The sequence below is a fragment of the Podarcis tiliguerta genome (assembly GCF_965153285.1).
Source record: "Podarcis tiliguerta genome assembly, chromosome: 1".
NCBI lineage: Eukaryota > Metazoa > Chordata > Lepidosauria > Squamata > Lacertidae > Podarcis > Podarcis tiliguerta.
Genome location: NC_139534.1, coordinates 94,498,131 through 94,512,029, shown reverse-complemented (window position 1 = coordinate 94,512,029; position 13,899 = coordinate 94,498,131). Strand labels below are relative to the sequence as shown.

At 40.2% G+C, this 13,899-nt stretch overlaps 1 long non-coding RNA gene across 1 annotated transcript in view; it reads left to right on the top strand.

Moving 5' to 3' along the window:
* Positions 1-13,651, top strand: part of LOC310682600 — a 31,788-nt gene extending 18,137 nt beyond the window's left edge. Inside the window, exons 2-3 of the long non-coding RNA XR_014514041.1 lie at positions 3,164-3,233; positions 13,593-13,651. This is a non-coding gene — a long non-coding RNA (uncharacterized lncRNA). The remainder of the gene's footprint in view (positions 1-3,163; positions 3,234-13,592) is intronic.
* The last annotated feature ends 248 nt before the right edge of the window (positions 13,652-13,899 follow it).

The window sequence follows — 13,899 nt, the reverse complement described above, 5'->3', positions numbered from 1 at the left end:
GAAGCAGCTGTCAAACTGTGGCATTGCTCCCTGCCAGAATTTGCAACCTGAGCAGGATAAAGAGAGGCAAAAGGGGGAAACAGAGGCACAGTTTTTGTCCAGTTTAAGCAAGCAGCTTCCAACCTCATGTTAAAATGACTTGTAATGGGGAGATTTCAGACAACTGGAAAACCCAGACAGTCTGCTCGAAAACAGGAAGGTAATGAGAGCACAATATTAGATTCAGGAATTACAAATATCTGATGCCCCAGAGAGAAAGGGCCAGGTTATTCTATCTCTTCAGATGAAATTGATACAAAATCTGGGATTGAAAACAAAATTCTTTATTCAGATTCTGAAAATATGACTGTCCTTACTGGAAGGCGCCACATTTGGAGTAATGTGAGATTGATGTGAAAGGCTGTAAAGTTTGACAGGATGTCTGCCCTCGGAACTCCTAGCCCAGATGATAAATTGCAAATCTAGGAGGAAGGCTGTGTTTGTAATGGAGTGTTCACACATGAAGGGGGCACATGAACACTAACAAGCAGCAAACCCCAAGTGAGAAGAAAGGAAGAGATTTACCCAGGCCTCTCAACCTCAGAATGTCTGTGTATTCCCTATATTTTGCAACCTCTGAGCAAAACATAGCAGAGGCGCAACCACACATGCTGACAGAGATGACTGGCCCTTGTACGGTCAGAATGTTAAATTAAGGCTCTGGCTGCATTCACCAAGCATTTTATTCTGTCTTCCCAGCATTCCCATACCTGTTAATTTTCACATTTTATGTGATCTTTCACACATCATGTAAAATCCACTTCTGGAAATCTTGCAGAATCTAGTTTAATGCCCATTTCTGTTTTAATTGTTTCAAGACAAGAATATATTTGCACCCAGGAAAGCCAGAATATCATGGGACTCTTGCATTGTAAATTTCCTTGAAGGAAAGGCTGGCTATAAATGGAATAGTTCTATCTGGCAAAACACTGATTTAGCATGAGACAGCAGGATCAGGGCAGAACTATGGCAGCCCAATGCATCAATTTCTGAAGTACCACCTGCCTATCCTAGATTCCATGGTATCTTTTAGGTCCAAGTTTGAGTTTAATATTAATATTTAACATTGAAAAGATGACTTTCAGGATGAACCAGCCTGAAGTATATTTGTGGATAGAAAATACATTCACAATTTTCAATCATAGATGTTCAAAGAAATGTACTATGTAGAAGGGCTCTGTTTATTTTATTCTAAACGTTACACTGTCCAGCAATAACTCTGGTCATAATAACAAAGCAAAATGTGGTGTGAGTTAAATGCTGACAATACTTTCAGAACATACATTTTTTTCAGAATTGGAAGTGTCACTCAGATTTCTTGTTTAGGGATGTTTAAGGAAAATCATTAAACAAAGCAAGTGCCATTATGAACGACTTCCAGTGGATGTTGTTAATAATGGCACTAGGCCATTATATCTTCCGACTGTTGCAATAATAAAAGCAACACTTGATGAATAATTTTATACTTTCAACTGTTTTTTTAAAATATAACATTAGCTGGCCTTAGCTACAAGCAAAGAAGTATTTATATCTGTAAGACAGCCACACAGATGTCAAAAACTATGGATGTCTCTACTGCTAAAGTTCATAAGAATTTTGTCTCTGATATAGGCAGGAAAGGGAGACCCAAAGCACACATAAATATATTTGACAGTTTAAATTTATTATAGTGGTACCTATTACATCAGTAAATTCTTATGAAAGGAAATGTTTATTTCAGAATGCCTGAATGATATTAATGTGTTTGCTCTGCCAGATCAAAATGAAGTGTCAAGAAATCCTCAAAGAAACATAAGCCATCAGAACAAACCATCAGAACCAATCAAATACTTCTGCTGAAATGAAAGTGTGTTAATGATTCTTCCAAACTCTAAAGTGATGTTGTGCTGTTGTAATTGTACGTGCAACTCCACAAGGAAGGAACAGAAAGGCAGAGTCTTATTCACTGATCTGAATAACTGGGATGAAAACATGCTGGAAAAAGCATGAAGTCCAGTGCTGAGGGCCTTCTGATGGTTCCCTCGCTGCGAGAAGCCAAATTACAGGGAACTAGGCAGAGGGCCTTCTCGGTAGTGGCACCCGCCTTGTGGAAGGCCCTCCCACCAGATGTCAAAGAGAAAAACAACTACCAGACTTTTAGAAGACATCTGAAGGCAGCCCTGTTTAGGGAAGCTTTTAATGTTTAATAGGTTATTGTATTTTGGTGTTCTGTTGGAAGCCACCCAGAGTGGCTGGGGAAACCCAGCCAGATGGGCAGGGTATAAATAAATTATTATTATTATTATTATTATTATTATTATTATTATTATTATTATTCCCTGATATTTTGGTGCTCAAGTTTCTTGGTATTCAGGCTTCTGAAAATGTACCGAATATGAGATTCAGATCCATAGGTCCATCACCTGGAGTGCCGGAGCAACTTAACATTTGTCTAAAGTGCCATTGCAGATTATCTGCATAACAGGTAATTATTTGGGCTTCCAGTCGTTCAACTATTTCAAACTATCCTTCATTACATTCAATGCAAAAGGCTAAAGTCAACACAAAGGGATCACGATTGCTGAGCTTCAGTATTCTTCGTGGGACGTCCTGTTCCCTTGTCTTCAAGTTGTTTTGACATTCAAATAAGATCATCCCTTTTAAAAAAAGGAAGGTGATCAACGCCAAAGAATGCTAAAGCAATTTGTGTGTGGTAAATATTCATTAAAGAGTTTTCATTTTCAAATAATAGCTTTACCATCTTAACCTCATAGTTGAGCAAGGGACACTGCCCTTTCTTGAATTTTCAGTTATAAATATTTGCTTGAAGGTTACAGAACATTTTCTTTACACAGACATGTAATACAAAGGTTGTGAATGCTGAAGCTTCAAAATAGAAAGCAAGCAAGCCATCTGGCACTCCTCCCATGTTTTGAGGCAAAGACAAGATTGCCAGCATTTAGCTGTGGCAACCATAGCCGCATTTAGGCATTTCTTAGGAAATCCAAGGGATATGTTTTCTGCCAAAGAAGGATCATGTGCTATAATAATTGTTAATCATTAGGTATTTGGCTACAGCCTACTTGGGCAATTTTCTTTTTAATAAATTCTAGTAGCTGATTTGAATATGTGCCTCATATTTCAGACACTGACTCACCATCAACAAAATGCCATTCAAGTTCATACCGGAGAGAACGATGATAACTATAGACAAGGTAGGCTTCACATTTGAGAGAATGTAAGTAAGTCTGAATCACTGTTCTGTCCAACAGCCAACTGAGTGACAATCAGTTTGGAAGTGAAATGGGACCACACAAAAACAAAACAGTAGTTTCTTCATTTTACTTAGGGGACTTGCTAAGTAAGGAGAAGCAAATGTCTGTAAATCAATAGGTGAGAAAAATAACTCCAAAATGGCTTGACACAAACCTGAATTTCTAGGAGGTAATGGACCATTCTCCAGCGATACCCTGCAATGTCCTTTTGCACGTCGTGCTTTTAACTGTACAACCAAGGAAAATTTCAGCTTGTGCAGAATGTGGCCAACCATTTTCTGATGGGACCAAAGCCCCTGGTTGCTTCTTACAAGTCTCCTCCTCACCCACCTACCTTTTGCCCGGGTAGGCAAATATATTTTGAAATCTGTTTCTGGATGCAGATTGCCTCTACTGAGTTGTGGCTTAAATTGGAGAAAGATGTGGAAAATTTTGCCGCAGCCACTGAAAGTAGATGTACCATCAACTGCACTTTCTACACAACCCTGTATGTTGCTAAATTCAGCCTTAAGTGAGACATTAAACTTGTTGGCAAATGAAACTGCATCCGAATGGGCTCTCTGAAACACAATGCATCAGTAACATGGTTTTGTTGAGCAATGAAGAGACACTTAATTTAATGTTATAAAATTAAGGCTGGAGTTCAGTACAGATTCCCCATTGACTCTGGTATTGTTTGCTTGGCTTTTCCTACAGCATCTTTCTTGGGTCGTGAACAATCTACAGCTATCTACTCTGCAAGCACTTTTCTGAAAGGGCACCCTCGCACTGTGACCGCAATGATGTGATAGTTTGGTCAGTTAGGCAGTACTTCATTGCAACACTTACAGTCAAAAACAACGCTAACCACATGATTTCACATAATGTGTGGCAGACATTACCTTTGTGAAAGTAACGTAGACGGGGTGGTCTTCTGTTTCTTTCAGCTCTATAAATCTATGTCATTCTCCCTCCTGACCAGTTCAGTAACTATTTTGCAGCATGAGTGCTCGAAGCATCTAGCACAAGTTTGTATCAAGTGCCTAATGGTGCATTATTCTGCTTGTTTTCCTCATTTTCCTTCCTACTTAGTGTTTTGTGGTTTATGAATGACTTTACAACAGCTCTTTGATTTTCCCCCCCCAAATTCATGAGGTTATTTTTGTCAATGTTAGTCTTGTTTCTGTGGCTGCTGCTATCATACGCCAGGTGCAGTAAAAACACTGGAAGGTTATTTGCACAAATACCAGTGCAAGGAAGAGGTCTTTCATGACAATGGGGTTGTGCCAAGAATGGAGAAGAAATTTATTTCAGTTCACATTTAAAGGTGAACCTTCCTAATTCATACTTTCTGAAATGATATGTGAACTAAAACATAGTGATTCTTCGTGGTTTGCACTTTTTTTCAATTTTTTTCAATGCAGTTCTTCAGGCAACTAATGTATACAGAATTGTATTTACTAAGGCAACATGAATGTGTGAGTTAGAGAACAACATGCAAAATATGGAAACTTGGTTTGGAAACATGTATATTAGGCAAAATTGGATAGAAAAATGTGTATAGTAGAAGAAATTCATACTAAATGCTGATTAATTTTCATCAGGGCTTTTTTTCTAAATGCAAAATGATGTGGAAATGTAGATAACTGAACTTAAGACAGGAAAAATGAGAACCAGTAAGAGGTTGAAACTGAGAGATTCATCCATCCCTAACTGTGCCCATTGTTATTTAGCATGCAGAAAAGAAATAGTCACCCCAAACAACTGCCAACTCTCTTCCTCATGCAAAACATGGATAAATGCCTCATTTGCCTTCTTTTTGAAGGCCTATGCAGTTCTATTGCTATCAAAGAAAGGACAAAATGCATGTGGTTTTGTAGAATTTACTGTGGTGTTTTTCCTCAGTTGGAGATTTCACTTCAGTGTTAGCTCCTTCTCCTGTTTCTACCCAAGTTTAGCAACTTAACACCATCATTGGCAGTTCATTAATAAAGCTGTATAATATCAATACAAATGAGCTGTGGGAAATTTCACAATGTTTTAAAAAGAAAAATACCATGTCTGGAATTCCTACATAACATTGCAATCTCAATTTCCGTAACATAAAAATTACTCCCCCCCCCCTCACTTTTTGTTGCAGAAACACTTTCCAGTTCTTTTTTCCATACTGACCCAACTGGATCAAATAAGCCAGTTATCTCTCTTTGTGTTAAGCAGAGCTAGCTGCAATCTGATGAGGCCAATGAACAAGCTCCATATGCCCACAACTGTGTAGGAAGAACTGGTGCCACTTTACTGATGCTCTGTGTGTCAATCATGGCAGAAAGGACAGTATTGGAGTTTGCTGAGAGGCAATCCAGATTGCTAATCCTTAAAGTACTAGCTAAATCCTTCCTCCATGACTGAAATCTATAGGCCCACCTAAGCAATTCTAAGTCTAGGAAAGTAAATGCAGGAGTAGAAGATGATTCAAAGTCTTTATGAAAATAAAGGCTGCCAGAGGGACATAGTTTATCAGCCAATGCCATCTATAAATTGATCTGCATCCTCAAATAATTAGAATATAAAAGGCTGAACCTTTGATGTTTCGCCTTTCTCTGAAAATAGGCTGAAATATTTACCAGACCAAACTTCCTTAGTGATTTATAATAGTAGATGCTCAGATAGTTCCCAAGCATAGTCACTGGTTTGGACTCTGGGGAATTTTTGTTGATATGATTTTATGATGTTGAACCAGTTGAATCACTCATTTCTAAATAGAAAAACCCAGTCCATAAACTTTGGATCCCCAGAAATAAGCATAAGGTTTTCCTGGGAATTTACTATGTGTAATAAGTTTATACTTGTCATTCATTTATTACATTCTGTATAAGTAAATTGTTGCCTTAGTCTGCCCTTTTCAGTGGGTCAATCTGTTCTTGTATAATTTGATTATTTGCTCAAAATAGCCAGGGAAAGAGCTTAAAGACTAGAATCTCTATTTCATAAAACTTAATTATCCAAAATTCTTTCCTGGGAACAATGTGACTTATCCACATATACCCCTTTTACAGAATGACCACTGCTGAAAGTTACTGAAATTGAAAGGCAAATGAGATGGTACATTAATTTTAATGTCTGCTACTTTCAACAATGAGGATAAATACTTTTTTTTTTTTACTGTTCAGTGTTTTCAGTGTTCATAGTCTTGCCTGTATCTGCCTGCTAGATTTCTACTTGCATGTTAGTCATATAGGCTTCATTCACATGGCCATTTATTTTGTTTCCCCAACACAGGTAAAGGGTAAAGGGACCCCTGACCATTAGGTCCAGTCATGGCCGACTCTGGGGTTGCAGCGCTCATCTCGCTTTACTGGCCGAGGGAGCCAGCGTACAGCTTCCTGGTCATGTGGCCAGCATGATTAAGCCACTTCTGGCAAACCAGAGCAGCACACGGAAACGCCGTATACCTTCCCACCAGAAGGTACCTATTGTCTACTTGCACTTTGATGTGATTTCGAACTGCTAGGTTGACCGAGCAGGGACCGAGCAACGGGAGCTCACCCCGTCGTGGGGATTCGAACCACCGACCTTCTGATCGGCAAGTCCTAGGCTCTGTGGTTTAACCCACAGTGCCACCAACATACCCCTCTGTTAATTTCCATATTAGATGTAAGCATTCACACAATGTAAAAGCCACTTCCAAAAATCTAGTGGGATCTAGTGGATGTTTAATGCACATTTCTTTGTTAATTGCTTCCATTAAAAAAAAAAATCCATTTGGAACCCCATTAACCCCCAAAATTGTGAGAGTAAAGTGACAGAATTTGAGGCAGTACATTGGCAAACAGTTCTTTCCTCCCATTTTCATGAGTGAACCACGGGGAAATGAAAGCACCCATGTGAGGGAAAATGTGGGGAGTAGTGATGTTCTCCAACTATGTTTATTGTTGTGTCACACCGTGGCCACTGATGTCAGTAAAATTTAGTGCTAAGTGACTGGTTGTTGTTTTTTAATCGTTTAGTCATGTCCAATTCTTCATGGCCCCATGAACCAAAGCATGCCAGGCACTCCTGTCTTCCACTGCCTCCCACAGTTTAGTCAAACTCATGCTGGTAGCTTCGAGAACACTATCCAAAAATCTCGTCCTCTGTCGTAACCTTCTCCTTGTGCCCTCCATCTTTCCCAACATCAGGGTCTTTTCCAGGGAGTCTTCTCTTCTCATGAGATGGCCAAAGTATTGGAGCCTCAGCTTCAGGATCTGTCCTTCCAGTGAGCACTCAGGACTGATTTCCTTAAGAATGGATAGGTTTGATCTTCTTGCAGTCCATGGGGCTCTCAAGAGTCTCCTCCAGCACCATACTTCAAAAGCACCAATTCTTCGGCAATCAGCCTTCTTTATGGTCCAGCTCTCACTTCCATGCATCACTAGTGGGAAAACTATAGCGTTAACTATACGGACCTTTGTCAGCAAGGTGATGTCTCTGCTTTTTAAGGTGCTGTCTAGGTTTGTCATTGCTTTTCTCCTAAGTAGCAGAAGTGATGGTATATGGTATAAAAGCCACAGCTCCATAATGCAACATGCACTGCAGCATGAAATGAGTGTTAGAAACCAGGATAGAAGCACTAACATTATAATAAAGAAAACTAATGGAATATTCCCTGTGTCTGAATGCACCCATATTTGGCATCTTTTAAATGATAAATGTCCATTCAATACTCTCTGGAATTCCCTGCCTATTCATACTAGTCAAGTGTCTTTGCTGTGCCGTTTTTAATGTCCCATCCATAGGCTAATTCAGCCTTTTCTGTTAAATCTCCAGCTTAGACAAAACATCCAAAGGCAATTTATTCTACTACCTAAATAGCCTTAAAATGGGGAAGGTCTTTCTGACCATTTAATTGGAACTCGCTTCCTGTAATGTAGTCCCATTGATCTTTGCCGTAACCTGAGTCGTTTGTCAATATAGAAAGTGTTCGGAAGAGAGCCCTGAAGAGGATAAATAGCTGAGACACTATGACATTCAGAATTAAGTAGCAGGAAGGTGGATTATAGGCAGATATGGGATTATGCACGTGTAAGGACAATAATTATGACTGGACATCTCCTTTGCCAAGTGTCTTTCGTCAGCTTCTCATCTTGCATTAGAGCGAGGATATGAGCAAATCCAGATCAGAGATCATGAGCATATTATAGTAGTCTTCCAAATGAGGTTAACTTGGAGGTTTGGCCATAGAAGAATGAGGGCTGCCATGCAGAAGCAGAAAGACTTATTATAATTTACTCTTTATCCCATAGAGAGTTTCTTGAAACACTCTGCTACCACATAGGCCAAATTATGCGTCAACGATCTGGCTGATTCTCACTGATATTAAGGCAGGCTGACATAATGTTTTCTGTGATATTGAAGTCGATGATGGAATCCTATGAGAATGGAACCCGCAAACTGTTGAGAAATAGAGAGGGATTAAAAAAAAAGACATAGGCAAATTACAGCCCCTATTATTTACAACATCCAAAAGGTCAGCATGGAGGAGAAACTGTAAATGTCTTGATGCATTTTGGATCAGGAAGGCTTGGGGAAAAACACACAGTTGGGCCATCTAAATGAAGTGTGATGTCTGGTTGCTGTTAAATCTATGGTTGTCATCCATGAAAGCCACAAAGAAGTCGGGCAAAATCCAGCTGCTTCTTACTAAGATAATCTGACCAAAAAAAAGGTGCTTTAAAAATGCCAGCATCCTTTTTCTTCTCTCAAGTCGTTTGGCATCAAAGACATGGGGGGGGGGGTTAAGTTGGTGGCAAGCTCATTTTCAGAGCGTGAGGTGAATTAAGCAGAACAGCTGGATTTGCTTCTGAGATACAAAGGCGGGGTCCATCTCTAGAAATGCACGTAACTTTACAAATGGACAGTTTGTAAAGGGTGCTGTCATGGGCAGAAGCCCCTCCCATACCATTAATGTGAAGAATATCGTCTAAGTGAATGCAACTGACAGAACAACACACATCACACACAGTCCACTCTTGGCCAGAGTCCCAACATACAAACTTCAAGGAGATGTGTGGTACAGTGGTAGCTTGAGTTACAAACGCCTCAGGTTACAAACGCTTCTGGTTACAAACTCCGCTAACCCAGAAGAGTTACCTCAAGTTGAGAACTTTACCCCAGGATGAGAATGGAAATCGTGTGCCGGCGGCACAGTGGGGGCAAGTGGGGGCATTAGCGAAAGCAGGACTCTAGTTAAGAACAGTTTCAGGTTAAGAACAGACCACTGGAACGAATTAGGTTCCTAACTAGAGGTACCACTGTACCAGTGGCGTAGCGTGGGGGGTGCAGGGGGGCCGGCCACACCGGGCGCAACATCTGGGGGTTAGGGGGCGCAAATCCACGGGTTAGGGGGCGCAAATTACTTGCCTTGCCCCGGGTGCTGACAACCCACGCTACGCCACTGCACTGTACAACTCCAGCTCTGCAAAATGGACAGATTTAAGGTAGCAAAGTAAGGAGGTCTGCGACAGATCCACACTTTTTGGCCTAAACATTCAGGGTTTGTAAAATACCTTTTTGCCCAAATGATGCACGACATTCACCAGCCCTTCTGTCTAACTCACAGGCAGATTAAGTGAGAGGGCTAATTGGTTTAGGCATTTAAGTTCCCCACCTTTCAGCACAAGTTCTCAGAGCAGCTTCCAATGTAGACATAGACAACACTAAGCTAAAATGAACAACATTTCTAGGGAAAAAACAGCTTGACCAGCTAAAACCCACGTTGAAACAGAATTCTAAAAAGCTGAGGTGAAATTAAGAGACTTCCTAGAGCTGAAAAACAACAGCAAACACTGTTTTATCAACGCCTGCCATTTATGCCTGCCAAGCTTCTGCCACTATTTTGCTTCTCAGTCATAAACCTACCCTGTTAACAGATTATATTTTATTACTATTATTAATTTTATGCTTGGATGAAACTGGGAGGAAATAGTTTATTAATGCAGCATACAGGACCGGTCCAAGACATTTGGGCACCTGGGGTGAACCATAAAATTGCACCCCGTACCCCACCAGGGAAGATGGGGTGAGTGAAGATCTTCATCAGGAACCTTTTTCTGCCAAACCTTTTTCAGGTTCTTTGCCTAAAGAATAAAAAAGAGAGAGAATTAAATTGATATCATGTGAATTGTTCTCATGGCAAGAAAGCAATGGAAATAGTATTTGCAATATCTAATGGGCCCTAACTCAATTTTCTGGTCTTGGTTCATAGAATCCTTGTTTTCATTCTGCAATACATGTGATATGATAAGTCACTGGCTTTGTTCCCCAGTCCTAGGGCAATAAATTATACTGAAAGAATTTTTGTAAATTTAATTTATAGTAGGTTTGGCTTCACCCAAATATGGATTGTTATGTTTTGTTTTAGCAGTGAGCTTTAATATGTGATGTAATTTTTGAACAAGGGATATAGGTATAATGTTTGAATCCTTCATTTCCATTAGTCAAAATATGTCCAAATCAGTGTCCTAACATATTTAAGAAATAAACACAACAGCCACGGGCACAATTCACTCGTTGGTTCTCTTGCACAAGCCCCATTGAAGTGAATGGGAACCAAGCAGACCCAATTTATTTCCATAGGGCTCCTGAATTCTATGATTCTATGGAAAACCTTCCTGGCAATGTAAAACAACGTGTTATGATTATAATTATATTTGCTCCAGCTCTCTGCTCCAGCTCGAACAACTTCAGATGAATGAAACTACTGTATGCTTAAAACTAGCTACATTTCTCTTTTCATTCAAAAGTTTATAGTAGTTGTTGGAGGCTCAACTTATCATTAAGATAAATCAAGGTGCAACTGCATCTTCTTTGTCAATGGGAAACTAGGTAGGAGAGTTGGGGCAGCAGACTGGGAGAGTAACCCAGTGGCATTGAGGGCAGGCACAAATTGATCAATAATTATGTGGAATTTTTGGAGGATACAGACTATTTGGTTATCTAGTTCCATTTAAAGCTGGGTTCAGACGCAGTTTGGGAACTGAATATTTTGTTGGGAGCTGTCCAGAGTGACTGGGGGAATTTGTATCTGCTCCTGCTTCTTGGTGGCTGGCTGTGATCATTCAGAGTTTTGGGGCAAAGTCTCAACAGTATACTGATGATATGCAGCACAACTTCCCCATAACATCTGAGTCAGAACATGCAGCGCATGATCTGGACGATTGTCTGCGCGCAGCGGTGGAGTTGATGAAGGCCAATAAACTATGCTTGAATCCTGGGAAGACGTCTGTGGGTTGGTGGTTCCTGTGTACAGGAGACTGGCCAGTTGTGTGTTCTGGTTAGGGTTGCACTCTCTCTGGAAGAACAGGTTCAGAGTTTGGGGTGCTCCTAAATTCATCTTTTTCACTGGAGGCTCATGTAGTCTCAGGGCCTAGGAGCGCCTTTTACCAGCTACAGATGGTACATCAACTAAGGCTGTTCTTGAACAGGGATAGTGATTCGTGCATTGGTAACCTCAAGACTTGATTATTGCAATGTGCTCTCTCTGGGCCTATCCTTGTGCCTAGTCTGGAGGCTCCAGCTGGTGCAAAATGCTGCAGCTGGACCTCTTAGCCTGAAAAAGTTGGGAAACCCCTGTCTGAATTTAAGAGCAATTGTTTAAAAGCAATGGACCTAGATGCTTTCATACACTGTGCAAAATATATCGCTCTTTTGAACTTTTATGACCATTCGAATTATCAAATTATGGAAAAGGGAAAGAAAACAAGTGTGTCTTTTCCAGTAAAGTACCACAAATTAGCCTTGTGATGTACCAGCTCTAGGAATGTTATTCTCCAATAGCAATGGGCTGTTTTTTGTGCTGCTTATTTTAATATCTCCTGCTGAAAATACACTTCTAGCAAGAAAATGAATTGATTGAACTTCAATAAACTTTCCAGGCACCACATTTTTTTCACCTCAACTTTACCCGGTCTTGATTCAAAAACTATTCAGAAAAAAAATGCTGGCGTTATATATTCCTAATGAGACTTTGCTTTTCAGAAGCTGGACAGTATTAACTTAGAGGCCAGATTTTCGCATTACGTGAATTGACATTGGAAAAGACCTTTATTAAGAGAGAAAGAGACTTTGTTGAGTCTAAATGTTTTGGACTTGCACTGCAAGGTTTGTGTTTACATGAGGTACCTTGCTGTTCTCATACAAGAAATTGCAGCAGTAAGTGAAATTCTTCACCTGGGTTATGTAAAAGCTCACCACATTTCAAAACATTTTAAAAACAAATACAAACTTTATTTATTTATTTATTTATTGGTTGGTTGGTTGGTTGGTTGGTTGGGGGGGAGCTATTCAGTAAGCCAAACCCACATAGAGACTCCATTTCATAGATACATTGGTTGTGTTTGGACTGAAACATAATTTAGTGCTACATGAACAAGTCTCAAGCTCATGTGTTAAACCCGCCCCCCCCCCGTTCCTCTGACACAGTTGTGAGGAGACTGGAGGAAACGATGAGCAATTAATTGAAAACAGAAAAGAATGCTTCCAAATGAATTTTGATTCTGGCTTGTTTGAATAAACCATAGTTAGAACCAACCTCATCTGTGGTTCGGATGAAATGATAAACTGTGATAAGTTGAAATTAGAAGATCTTCATGGGCCCAGGCCAGAAGTCCACAGAAGCAGAGTTATCCAACAGCAGCCCTGAGAAGATGGATCTACTCCATGCCATGCAGAACCACCGACACCAAAGCCCACATCTCCTTCTCTGAGGAGCCTCCTTTCCTAATTTCAAAATATATACAACTTCAAGATATATCATAGTCTCAAGGAGCTAATAATTATTATGTGGCTCATTTGTGCATGTTTCCACTATTCACTGTTGTGTTGCCGTTAAATGAAGATACACTTTCTTTCTCTTTAACGTGGAGCGATACAATTATCTTTGAGTCCCAATGCTCACCCTGGAATTTACTTCTTAAGCAAACAGATTCTGCAGGCAAAACCATAACAAGAAATGAAGCCATTATTTCAAAAAGAGTCAGAATGAAAAATTTCAGGTCAAAAATATATTTGACACTTCGGCCGGTTTACCTTAAAGCGAGGGCATTTCAATCACAAGCATATAGGGCAGGCTTCTTTTTAAGTAGAAAAACATGACCAGGCCATCATCCGGATTTTGAGCACGGTATGTCCACTATGAAGGAAATTCCAGCTCGCTGAGGCTGAGGCATTTGTTCCTGCATCGCTTGTGCTAAGTGATTTTCATGTGAAGAGAAGGTCCTGTTTGTGTGATGTTATTCATATTTGTCTAACTCCTGTGTTTTCTTTTCTGGGTACACTTTCCATTAGGAGGACAGACCACTAAATTTATCATTCATCTGTGGTCGATGTCAAGTCAGGATAGAGACGTGGCGCAAGCGGAAACGCCTAGAATGTTGCATAAATAAATACAAGGAACATTCTTTTTGGATGCTCTTCCAGTCATGGAATGGGCATCAATCCAGCAGAGGCATCCATGAAAGGAAGCCCATGACTGCCCTCCCAAGAATCCTTAGAACTGTAGTTTCTTAAGGGTGCTGGGAAGTGTAGCTCTCTGTGGCAAAAATGTGTTGGACAAGCTTTTAAAGGTATGGTATGAATCTGCCCCAAAGGTGCC